This window comes from Octodon degus, unplaced genomic scaffold (genome assembly GCF_000260255.1).
Source record: "Octodon degus isolate 3935 unplaced genomic scaffold, OctDeg1.0 scaffold00180, whole genome shotgun sequence".
Classification (NCBI taxonomy): Eukaryota; Metazoa; Chordata; class Mammalia; order Rodentia; family Octodontidae; genus Octodon; species Octodon degus.
Window position 1 is genome coordinate 1,889,353 of NW_004524756.1, and position 11,307 is coordinate 1,900,659.

The window sequence follows — 11,307 nt, forward strand, 5'->3', positions numbered from 1 at the left end:
AAAAATCTCAAGGCAAAGTGCTGCAGGCAACTGTGGTCGCTGTGGGGTCCGGCTCCAAGGGGAAGGGTGGAGAGATCCAACCAGTTAGTGTGAAAATTGGAGATAAAGTTCTTCTTCCAGAATATGGAGGCACCAAAGTAGTTCTAGACGACAAGGATTATTTCTTGTTTAGAGATGGTGACATTCTTGCAAAATACGTAGAGTGAAGTAAATCACTGTTGAAGTGGCGTCACACAATGGTGCCCATTCCACTGAAGTTCTGCGTCTTTCATCATGTACATAATTTCCATGTCTCTTTTATAATAAACTGATGATATCTAAACTAAAAAAAAAAAAAATGTGTTCTGCAAATGTGGCAAAATGTTGGTTTATCATCTACATCGCGAGTACATGGGTTCCCTTACAACTATTTCTTTTCTATATGCTTGGAGATATTCATAATAAAATGTCAGGCCTGGGGCCATGGAGATTGCTCAGAGGTCTAAGTGCCTACGTAGGCAAGTGCAAGAACCCAGGTTTGATCCCTGTACTGCATGCCATGAACATCAGAGCCGGCCACCAAGACCAGGTATGGTGCATGCCAGTAATCCAAGCTCTGGGGAGGCTGACACAGGAGGATCACTACAAGTTCAAGCTGCATAGTAAGACCCTGTACCAAATACATTAAAAAAAAAAAAAAATTCAGGCTGGAGGTGGTGGCACATGCCTATAGTTCTAGAACTTGGGAGGCTGAAACAGAAGGATCTTGTAAATTCAAGACCTGCTTGGGATACACAGTGAGCTCAAGGCCCACCTAAACTGCATAGACCCTGTCTCAAAAAAGATGAAAGGGCCGGCCAAACAGCCCCGCCCCCTGGGGGATGCTGAGATGGCAATTGAGACTGGGAGTGGTCGCATGCGCCTATAATCCTAGCATTTGGGAGGCTGTAAAAAGGCAGATCACTACAAATCCAATCTAGTAGTGAGACCCTGAACACCCTGTAGACCTTCCCTAAAAAAAAAGACAAGTGAACACAAAGGGGAAAGGAGCTTTGAAAGGTGAAAGGTAGTACTTAAATGTAACAAAACCCTGAGTTGGATCTCCAGTACCATAAAAAGAACAACAAAAACAAACTATCACTACAGTATTTAAAGGGGATACCAGGGCCAGGGACATAGCTCAGTGGCATAAGTACCTACCCGGCAAGCGCAAGATCCCAAGTTCAGTCCCTGGTGAAAAAAAAAAAAAAGGGGGGTGATTCTAAGCAGTTGTCCAGAGCTAAAGGATCTCAAATTCAAGCCCTCCCCAGGCAATGAGCAGCCATTTTTTGTTTTGTTTTGTTGCTATGTAGTCCAGGCTAGCCTTGAATTCATAATCCTTCTGGCTCAACCTCTCTAGTACTGGGATTACAGACACACCATCAGATCTAGTTCTCATCTATTATGACCACATTTTGTGCTGTGAATTGAGCCTGGGGCCTTGTGCCTGCTAGGCAAGGGTTCTAATCACAGAACTATACTCCTCACCCTCATCTATTATTTTTATGTTTTGTTTTCAGCACCAGGACCTCCTGCATGCTAGCACTGTACCGCTGCACTACACCAGCCCCACCTATATTTTTTTTAACTGCTTTTGTATGCTTAAGTACATATTTCTCTTTTATTGCCTCCAGCAGGGCACAGTAACATGCTGTATAAGTTTATAGGCTAGAAGCAAGAGGCTACACCCTATTAAGTATGTTGAAGGCTCTGCTATCTGGACATGTTAGGCTCACAGAAGGAAGAAATTGCCTAACAGTGCATTTCTATGCCCTATCATTAAGTGGCATAGGCCTTTTAGCTTCTGTCTTGTTTGTTAGCATCTGTGAGTTTACTTGGACTATGTGGGCTTTTATTGTCACTGAGACACAGTGCTGGACACCCACAGTTTAAAGGAAGAAAGGCTCACAGAAAGATCAAGAAAGGAGGTGTTATAACCTGTGCAATTGATTCCAATTTTGTAACTGTATGTTTCCACTGTAACTTGATTAACAAGGACTATTTGGTATAAACTGACAACTTAAACTCCATCTTCTAACAAGCTTTGTAACTTCTGTTTTGTAAAACCTTGATTTGTTTTGTAAGCCCCCCACCCTTGCCTTCCCTGAAGAATGTGACTGTTTGTACAAATAAGAAAGTGTTTCTCAGCATTCCAAGAGAAGATAAGAAATGTTCCTCAACATTCTGCAAAATGAGTTAAACTGTCCTTCCCATTACAGGAACAAACAGAACACCTGAAAATGGGTGAAACTGTCATCAGACGTCCTTCTGACTACGGAACAAAAACAACACCTAAGCCAAATAAGGACATATTCCCATAGGGTTTGCAAAATGTAACCTGGTCTATGGAAACAAAGAGTTAACCCTTGGTCATGACTAACTCAAAATAAGCTTTGTGAAATCTCCCCTCTCCCTACTCTTACGGTTTTTCTCTTTAAAAACTCTGCCTCTGAGCCGTGGAGATGGCTCAGTGGGATAAGTGCTTCCCTGGCAAGGGCCTGAGTTCAATCCCTGGTTCCTCCAAAAAATAAATAAATAAATAAATAAAAACTGTGCCTCACCTAGACTAAGTGGGCACATACTTGGAGACCGGAGTATGTGCCGCCGCTGAGCTCAGTTAAATAAAGCGCTTTTAAATTGAGTTCGGTTTTTGATTTTTGGGTTACAATAGGAAGGACGAAAACAGCTCCAGGCCTTGAACCTGGAGACTCACTCTCTCAGACCAGGCTTCATCTTCCAGCCTCAATTTAGCCGTAAATTACCTATTCTCCTAAGGGGTATCACATTCCCAAAGCCCTGCTTTTGAGCATGCGCTGCTTTTGGGGCCCATCTAGATGGAAACCACAGCAGGCTCCCATGATGTTATTGGGTAGTTCCTTCTAAAAGTGGCTCTTGGGTCTTGAGTTCAATCCCCGGTTCTACAAAAATAAATAAATAAATTAAAAAAAAAAGTGGCTCTTGGGGCCAGGGAGATAGCTCAGTAGAATAAGCACTTGCCTGGCAAGTGCAAGGGCCTGAGTTCAATCCCTGGTCCTGCCAAATAAATAAAAAATAAATAAATAAATAAATAAGGCCCTTGAGTCGGGGCTTGGTGGTGCATAATCCCAGCACTAGGGAGGCAGAAATCAGGAGAATCACTAGGAGTCCAAGCTGCATAATCAGACCCTGAACAAAAACAAAAACACTCTCTAAAAGTGGCTCTGGGCAGGCAATATAGCTCAGTAGCAGAGGTCCCTGGCCTGCTGGGCAAACATGAGGTTTGGAGTTTGGTTCCTGGTACCAAAACAAAACGAAGAGTGGCAAACAAAAGGAACTGTGGCTCACCAATTAAATGTTAGTGGGTTTTGGGTTGCCCACCTCTCCCTTTAGAGTTAGATTCCAAGTTAGTTTAAGTCCTCATTTTGAACAAAGGATTGAACAAAATGAATAAAGAGCAGTGGCCAAGTCTGAGAAAAGTAGAAAGTGAGGGAGACATTGGATCTGCAGAGCAAGCTTGGGCTGAGTAAAAGGGAGAAAAAGCAATAAAAAACACCCTAGATAAAACAATAAAACAAAACAAAAAAGCTAGCAAGCAGGGTGTTGTACTGTGAACAAAGCCAGGAACAAGTTCTGGGTGTATGTCTTTTATACTGTCCTGAAGAACTTCTACATCCGGATCTGATTGAAAACCTGCTCAATGGGCCGGGGATATAGCTCAGTAGAATAAGTGCTTGCCTGACAAGCTCAAGGGCCTGAGTTCAATCTCCGGTTCCAAAAAAAGAAAAACAAACAAACTGCTGAGTGGCTGGCCAAATAGCTCAGCAGATTAAAGCTCCTGCAAGCAGGCACAGGAGCCAGGGTTCGATCCCCCTGGGCCTGCCTTGCTGGCCCTGCCCCTGGGGTGCACTGAGAAGGCAAGAGACTGGGTGTAGTGGCGCTTGCCTATAATCCCTGCTCTTGAGAGGATGTAAACAGGGAGATCATTAAGAGTCTGATCTAGGGCCAGGGAGATGGCTCAGTGGAATAAGCACTTCCCTGGAAAGTGCAAGGGCCAGAGTTCAATTCCCTGGTTCCACCAAAAAAAAAAAAAAAAAAAAAAAAGAGTCTGATTTAGTAGTGAGTTCCTGAACACCTTGTAGACCCTTCCCTAAAATACAAAAAGAGAGAGGGGGAGAGACAGAGAGAGGGAGAAACTGCTCAGAGAGATGGAGATCACCATGAAGTGGCTGTGAGCAGGACTGATATCACCCAATTGACTTTTTTTTCTTTTCTTTTCTTTTTTCAGGCCCTTGCGTTTGCCAGGGAAGCGCCTATTCTACTGAGCCATCTTCCTGGCCCTGCAACAGACTTCTCAAGTTTACTTGTGAGTTTGCCTGAAGCTCAGGGCAACAGACTCATAGTAAGTGAACCTGTGGGAGTCCCTGGTCCCTCTGAGACCAATCACAGTGGGTGAAACCGTGAGGCCTCAAAGGACAAGACAAGATGCCACAGCTAAGGTCACCAGGCTCCAACCTCAGATAAAGACTGTAGCTGCAGGGATCTCACTAGTGAAGGACTTCCTGCAGATTAAATAGCTCAAAGTTAACATAATGTCTCCCTTGCAGAAGTCCTTAACAGGATCCCCAAGTCCTGCCCATATTCCTGCATTTTCTCAGTATCCCCCTGCTTTTTTTTGAGAAGTTCTTTAGGCAGGTGCTGTACCACTGAGCTACATCCCCCACCCTTGCAGTGATAGTGCATGGAAAGAACAAAGGCTTTTGGGGAAGCTATGAGCTATTAGTTACCTATGTATAGGTTAAAACTACGAAGTTACTATAATGGGTCAACTCACATTTTAGATTATAAATGTAAATCTTGTGTTTTCTGTTGTGTAAAAATGTATACTCACCACTGTTCTAAGTTGTTTAGTAACTCATGGCTGTTTCTTACTGTTTGCTAGATAAAATTCCTATAACTCTCACCAATTCCTGTAACCCTCACCAGTTCCTGTTAACAAAGTTAGCTTACAGAGATGACTTCAAAAGGAAATTAAATGGGCTTTAACTTTTTGTAACCTCGGGCTATGCAAGGTTGCCTCCAGGTACACAGGTGCAAGATAGCCAGAAACTAACACAAAGCCCCAGGAAATTTAGTTTGACTAGTGGTCACAGATATCCTGAAAGCGTTGTTTTGTGTCAGACAATGAATTTGTTTACCAAATGGAATGTGGTTCCATGTTTTAAAACTCCCCTTCACAGGCCCACTAATTATATTGCACAAAATTTCCTTTACCAAGATGCATTCGAAATATAAATGAATTTTGTGTTAAGATTTTCTCATCACCATGATATCTTACGATGGTTATACAAATATTCCAGAGTCTGATATCTTGTATATTTCTGGCTCCAAGCATTTTGGATTAAGGGATTCTCAGACTGTATTAGAAGCAATGACAGCAAAAATCTATATTGAAAAGAGCTCTAGGTTGCCCTGAGTGCTGTATTTTTACCACTGCACTATTACTTTTAAAAATAAATGACTTTTTTTTTTGCAAAAAAATAAAACCCCCCTGCTTCCTGGGGGAGGCATCTTTCCGTCCTCTCCTGTGTGAGAGCTGATGGGGGCCCTGAGCTCAGTAATAAATGGCTTTCCAAATTCCAATCTGGCTGATCTGGTTCCTATTCTGAGCGACCCATAACATTTGGGGGCTTGTCCAGGATCCCCTTTACTGGGGATCAATCTGAGGAACCAGCGTTTTCTGAAACCATTTCCCGAGGGGAGACTTTCTGGCCCCAGGGTGGTCTAAAGTTTATCATTCGAACCTCGGAGCCATCTGTAAGTTCTTAGCAGCAAGACATCTGTATCTGTATGTGTTCTGTTTGGGTGCCCATCTGGGAGTCCTAGGCAGTGTTAGATGTAACGATAGCCCCTGGACTCGACTCTCTCAATGATGGCGGATCAGAGTCTCGGATCTGTTTTTTGTTTTGTTTTTGTGTATTTCAGCTGATTGTTTGTCTGTCTAATAACTATGTGTCAGTCTGCTTCTGTTTCTGTGTCTTTGTCGCCCCTATAATGTTTTCTAAATAATTTTCAGGATTTCAGACAACAAGCCTCAGAGTATGGAGACTCTGTGTCCCCCCGAAAACATTGAACCTTCTCTGAATTGGAATGGCCCTTCTTCCCCTAGGCCGCTTGGCCTCCAGAAGGCTCTTTTAACCTTTTTCTTGCTTACCAGGTCTGGAGAGTCATCTTTGGAAATCTGAGACACCCTGACCAGATCACTTACATTCAGGCTTGGATTGATCTTGACCATGAACCTCTGAAATGACTCAAAGTTTGCTGTTCTGGACGCCATCCCTGGAGGACCGGCCAATCCCACATGGTCACAGTGGCAGTTTGAACTGATAAGTGGCTGTGACCCCCGACCATGACCCTCAGAACTTGCTCGTTCTGATATGGGGGTAATGATCTCCTGACCTAAACGAGTTCGTGTTCTCTAAAAACGAAGAATGAATTTAGGAACAAACAAAGTTTGAGAGTAGAATATTTATTGGGAAAGAAAGCTTCTGTCTCATAGAAGACAAGGGGGGCCCCGCGCGGGTTGCCCAGGAAGCTGTCTGTTCCAGGTTATTTTTATAGGGCAAAATCACGTTGGGCCAAGATAGAGAAAATGGGGACTCTTTTAGATGGATGAGAGGTGGGACAAATCTATCGTCAACCAATGGGATCACAAGCACCATTGCTCAGGTAAAAATTGATTAAATCCGGTACTTTATAGGGCACTAACGAAACAATGTCCTATAATTGGAACTGGGAGAAAACCAGGGAGAAAAAGCAAAGAGATCAAAAATGGCTGCCTTTGTTGCGGCCTCAAAACAGACCCTAAGTCTGATTCTCTGGGCTCCAAGAAGAGCTCAGTGACAATGCGGTTCATCTGTTGATGAAATTCATTGTGACTGCTGTCAGAAGCCAGGCCACTGTAAGAGGGACTGCCTTAAGAGGCCCACAAGCCATGCCCTGACTGCTAAGGCAGCCACTAGAAGTCAGACTGCACTCTTAGGCGGAGGCCCCAGAGCTCAGACTCGGTTTCCCAGGTGGTTCAGTAGGACTGAAGGGTGCTGAGCCTGCCTCCTCCCTCTGGCCATACTGTTATCTCTACCTGTCTTCTCCGTGGAGGAGCCCTGAGTAATCATGACTAGAGGAAAAAACCCAGACTGTTGCTGGATATTGGCACAGGTCTCTTTGTCTTCTTTAACCCTGACCTTCATTCCAGTCATCATCATCTTGTTTTAGCTATAACTGAGATATATTGTTCATGTACAGATAAAATCCTGTCACTGTAAAAAAAGTTCTAGAGGGGGCCTGGCCTTAGCTCAGTTGTTTAAGTGGCTGCTTCCACAAAGCTGTCAGCCTCAGGTTGCTGGAGTTTGATCCCCACAACACTCCAGCCAGCCAAACCACCCCTTAGGGCATTTAGAGAAAAAAAAACAAAAAACAAAAAACAAAAACCTTATTCCATTTTTGGGGCTGGTGAGATGGTTCAGTGGTCTAAAGCACCTAATTAGAACAAGCTAAGCCAAGCAAAGCACAGGGACCTGGGTTCAATCCCCCAGCACCACATGCCAGCCCACCCGCCCCCTGGTGGGCTGAGCTGGCCACACACAAAATAAATAAATAAACAAATAAATATAAAAAAAAAAAAGTTCTAGAGACACTGGCTACAGTGTCCAATAGCTTTGGGCCTATAGATAGAGCAAGCCTTGTTTTTAGATCATAACACTCAGAGCCAGTGTTAAAAGGATAAATGTCTCTATAATGCCCCTTGCTTACAATAGGGGCCATATCAAAAAATGAATGGGACATTGGTTTAATCTGACTGAATACTGTGTATTTCATGATAAGTTTAGGAGCTGCGGAGATGGCTCAGTGGAATAAGCACTTCCCTGGCGAGCGCAAGGGCCTGAGTTCAACCCCTGGTTCCGCCAACAACAACAAAAAATAACGATAAGCTTATTAAGTTAGCCTGGTTGATTTCTGATGTAACTCAGGTATTTTATGCTGATAGTAAACACAGGTGTAGCTAGGAAAATATGCCAAACTGTACTTCAGTTACTTAAAAGCATTAACAGGGGGCCGGGGAGATGGTTCAGTAGGATAAGCGCTTGACTGGCAAATGCAAGGATCTGAGTTCAATCCCCGATTCGACCAAAAAAAAAAAAAAAGCATTAACAGTAAAAAATAAGGTATTAATCTGTTTTTCATACGTTCTCAAAATTTAGAGATAATTATAAGTATAGCTAGAGGGGCTTACAATAAACTGTCAGACTCCATAAATAAAGGGGTCTAAAAGCTAGTGAGTTATAATTGCTAGCCTCAAAGTTTATACATTTACCTGTTAGCTCAAATGCTTGTGCTTTGATTATACAAGCTATAATTTATCAGAAAATTTGTGCTGGAGCTGGTGAGATGGCTCAGTGGTTTATCTTTTTTTTATTTTATTTATTTATTTTTTAAAATTTTTTTTCAACATTTATTTATTTATTTATTGTGTGTGTGTGTGTGTGTGTGGCCAGCTCAGCCCACCAGGGGGCGGGGCTGGCTGGCATGTGGTGCTGGGGGATCGAACCGCGGTCCCTGTGCTTTCCCAAGCCTGTTCCAAGTAGGTGCTTTAAACCACTGAGCCGGAGCCGGGGCTGGCGAGATGGCTCAGTGGTTTAAAGCACCTACTTAGAACAAGCTAAGCTAAGCAAAGCACAGGGACTGTGGTTCAATCCCCCAGCACCACATGCCAGCCAGCCCAGCCCCCTGGTGGGCTGAGCTGGCCACACACATACACACAAAATAAATAAATAAATAAATAAACAAATAAATAAAATAATAATTATTAAAAAAAAAAGAAAATTTGTTCTGTCCTAGAAGATACCAAAACCCAGGTAATCATGCAGGTAAAATCTGTTAACAAACATGCTAGATTAAAATTCCTTTTACTGGGATCCACCAGATTTTATCTATAGAGACAATATTAAAGCCTAAACTAACTGTCCACCTGATGGAGCCCAGGTGATCTGAGCTTTCTCTGGGTTTCCTGCCTCATTACAAGGAAGGCTATCTTCATATTCCTTGGGCAGGGCTACCTGCAGGCAGCCTTAAAACCAAGAAATTGTACCTTACTCAGTGGACCCCAGTTATCTGACACAAGCTGCAGAAGTTAGAAGGGTTTGCAGGAATGAATTTGTCTGAGTTGAGGTGTTTCATAGTAAAAAGGATACAGAATGGAATTATAAATAGAAAATGAGAGTGTTGATAATAGCAGCCTACAGAAAAGAAGGCCAGTCAGGAAAAAAGAAGTTATGCTTCCCTGGACCCAGACAGAGAGAAGGGACAGTTCAAGCAAAAAATGTCCAGAGCATAGCTCAGTAGAATAGGCACTTGCCTGGCAAGTGCAAGGACCTGAGTTCAGTCCCCGGTTCTGGAAAAAAAAAAATGTCCAAAGCTGCTGCAAAGAAAAAAAAAAAAAAAAAGCGTTCATGATGGAGTCAGAGAAGGTTTCAGATTGAAGTAGTCCTGGGTCTTCCCCTTTCAGCCTGAGGAAACCCATGTTAACAGCCAATATAAGGAGAAAGCCTGTTAAACTTTTAATAGATGCTTATGCAGATTTGTCAGTTACCCAGACAGTGGCCCCACTTGTCAACCAGAAAGTACTCAGTATTTTCCAGAGGTCCAGCAATTCATATGCCCCAGTACCCAATGGCCATAGAAGATAAAAGGAATTAAACCACACGTTAAAGAGATATCTGCTGAGACTGGATAGTTGGCTCATTAGAATAAGCGCTTGCCTGACATGCACAAGGGCCTGAGTTCAACCCCCGGTTCCACAAAAAAAAAAAAAAAAGAAAAGAAAAAAAAAAAGAGAGATATCTGCTAATGGACCTACAAAATGTGTTGACTAGTGTTATGAATGTTTGTTTCTTTGGCTTTGCTTCCTTTAGATTTAAAGCCATTCTGCCTACCCAAGATAAAAATGCATGGTGTCTACTGAGAGCCTTTATGTAGAACCTCTGAAGAGTGTCTCTGACTGCCAGTCAACAACTGAGGCCCATTTCAGCCTGAAGTAGCCAGAGTGGTCATCGCCCATACACCTTCAAGGCAGTCCCGGTTACTTCTTCAGAGGGAAAATGTTGCAGGCAGCTGAGTTAGATTAAAAATGTTATAGGCAGTCAGATAGGGCTAGGCCCTCAAGGAGACAAAATTAAAGATAAGGTGACTTTACAGCTTGAAAGAGATGGATGCTGCCCACTGTGGGCCAGACCTCAAGACAAAAGAGGAAACTACCTGGCTGATGTTACAGTTTAAGAGGTGGCACAAAAAAACCAGTGGGGAGGGGCCGGGGAGATGGCTCAGTAGAATAAGCGCTTCCCTGGCAAGCGTAAGGGCCTGAGTTCAATCCCTGGTTCCAAAAAAAAAAAAAAACAAAAACAAAAAACCCAGTGGGGACATGGCAGATATAACTCACCTACTCACTCTGTTGTTAACTAATGTTCCTTGCTGTTTGAGTAGATTAGCAGTGGTAACCCCATGTCAAAAATAATCTGATACAACATCACCACAAAGGTTTGTGAGTAAGACTTGAGAGATTTAAACATATGCTATGATATTTAGTGTTGCTAAAAACCTATTCTTTGGCAAAATAGCAGAACAACATGTGAAACAATTGGGGTGTAATGTAGCCAAAGGAAAAGAAAAAATTGAAGACTATTTTCTTTTCTTTTTTTCTTTTGTGGAACTGGGGATTGAACTCAGGTCCTTGCGCCTGCCAGGGAAGCACTTACTCCACTGAGCCATCTCCCCGGCCTGGAGACTATTTTCGATGCCTCCTTATACCTCCCTCAGTTGGACCTGTTTTCCTGTTTCTCTTGGTTCTGTTGGGCCGTGTTTTGTAAACTGTTTAAGTATGTTTAAAAAAAATCCAGACCGTCAAGTTAATGGCGCTGAGATCTAACTATGAACCCCTCATACTCTCGGGACATTTATAACAACTTGGGGATTTTAGCTGAATCAATGGTTTGATTCCCAGATAAAACCAGTGGGGAATGTAATGGGTCAACTCACATTTTATTTTATTTATTTTTTTTTTTTGGCGGAACTGGGGATTGAACTCAGGCCCTCACACTTGCCAGGGAAGTGTTTATTCTACTGAGCCATCTCCCCAGCCCTCAACTCACATTTTAGATTATATATGTAAATCTTGTGTTTTCTGTTGTGTAAAAATGTATACTCACCACTGTTCTAAGTTGTTTAGTAACTCATGGCTGTTTCTTACTGTTTGCTAGA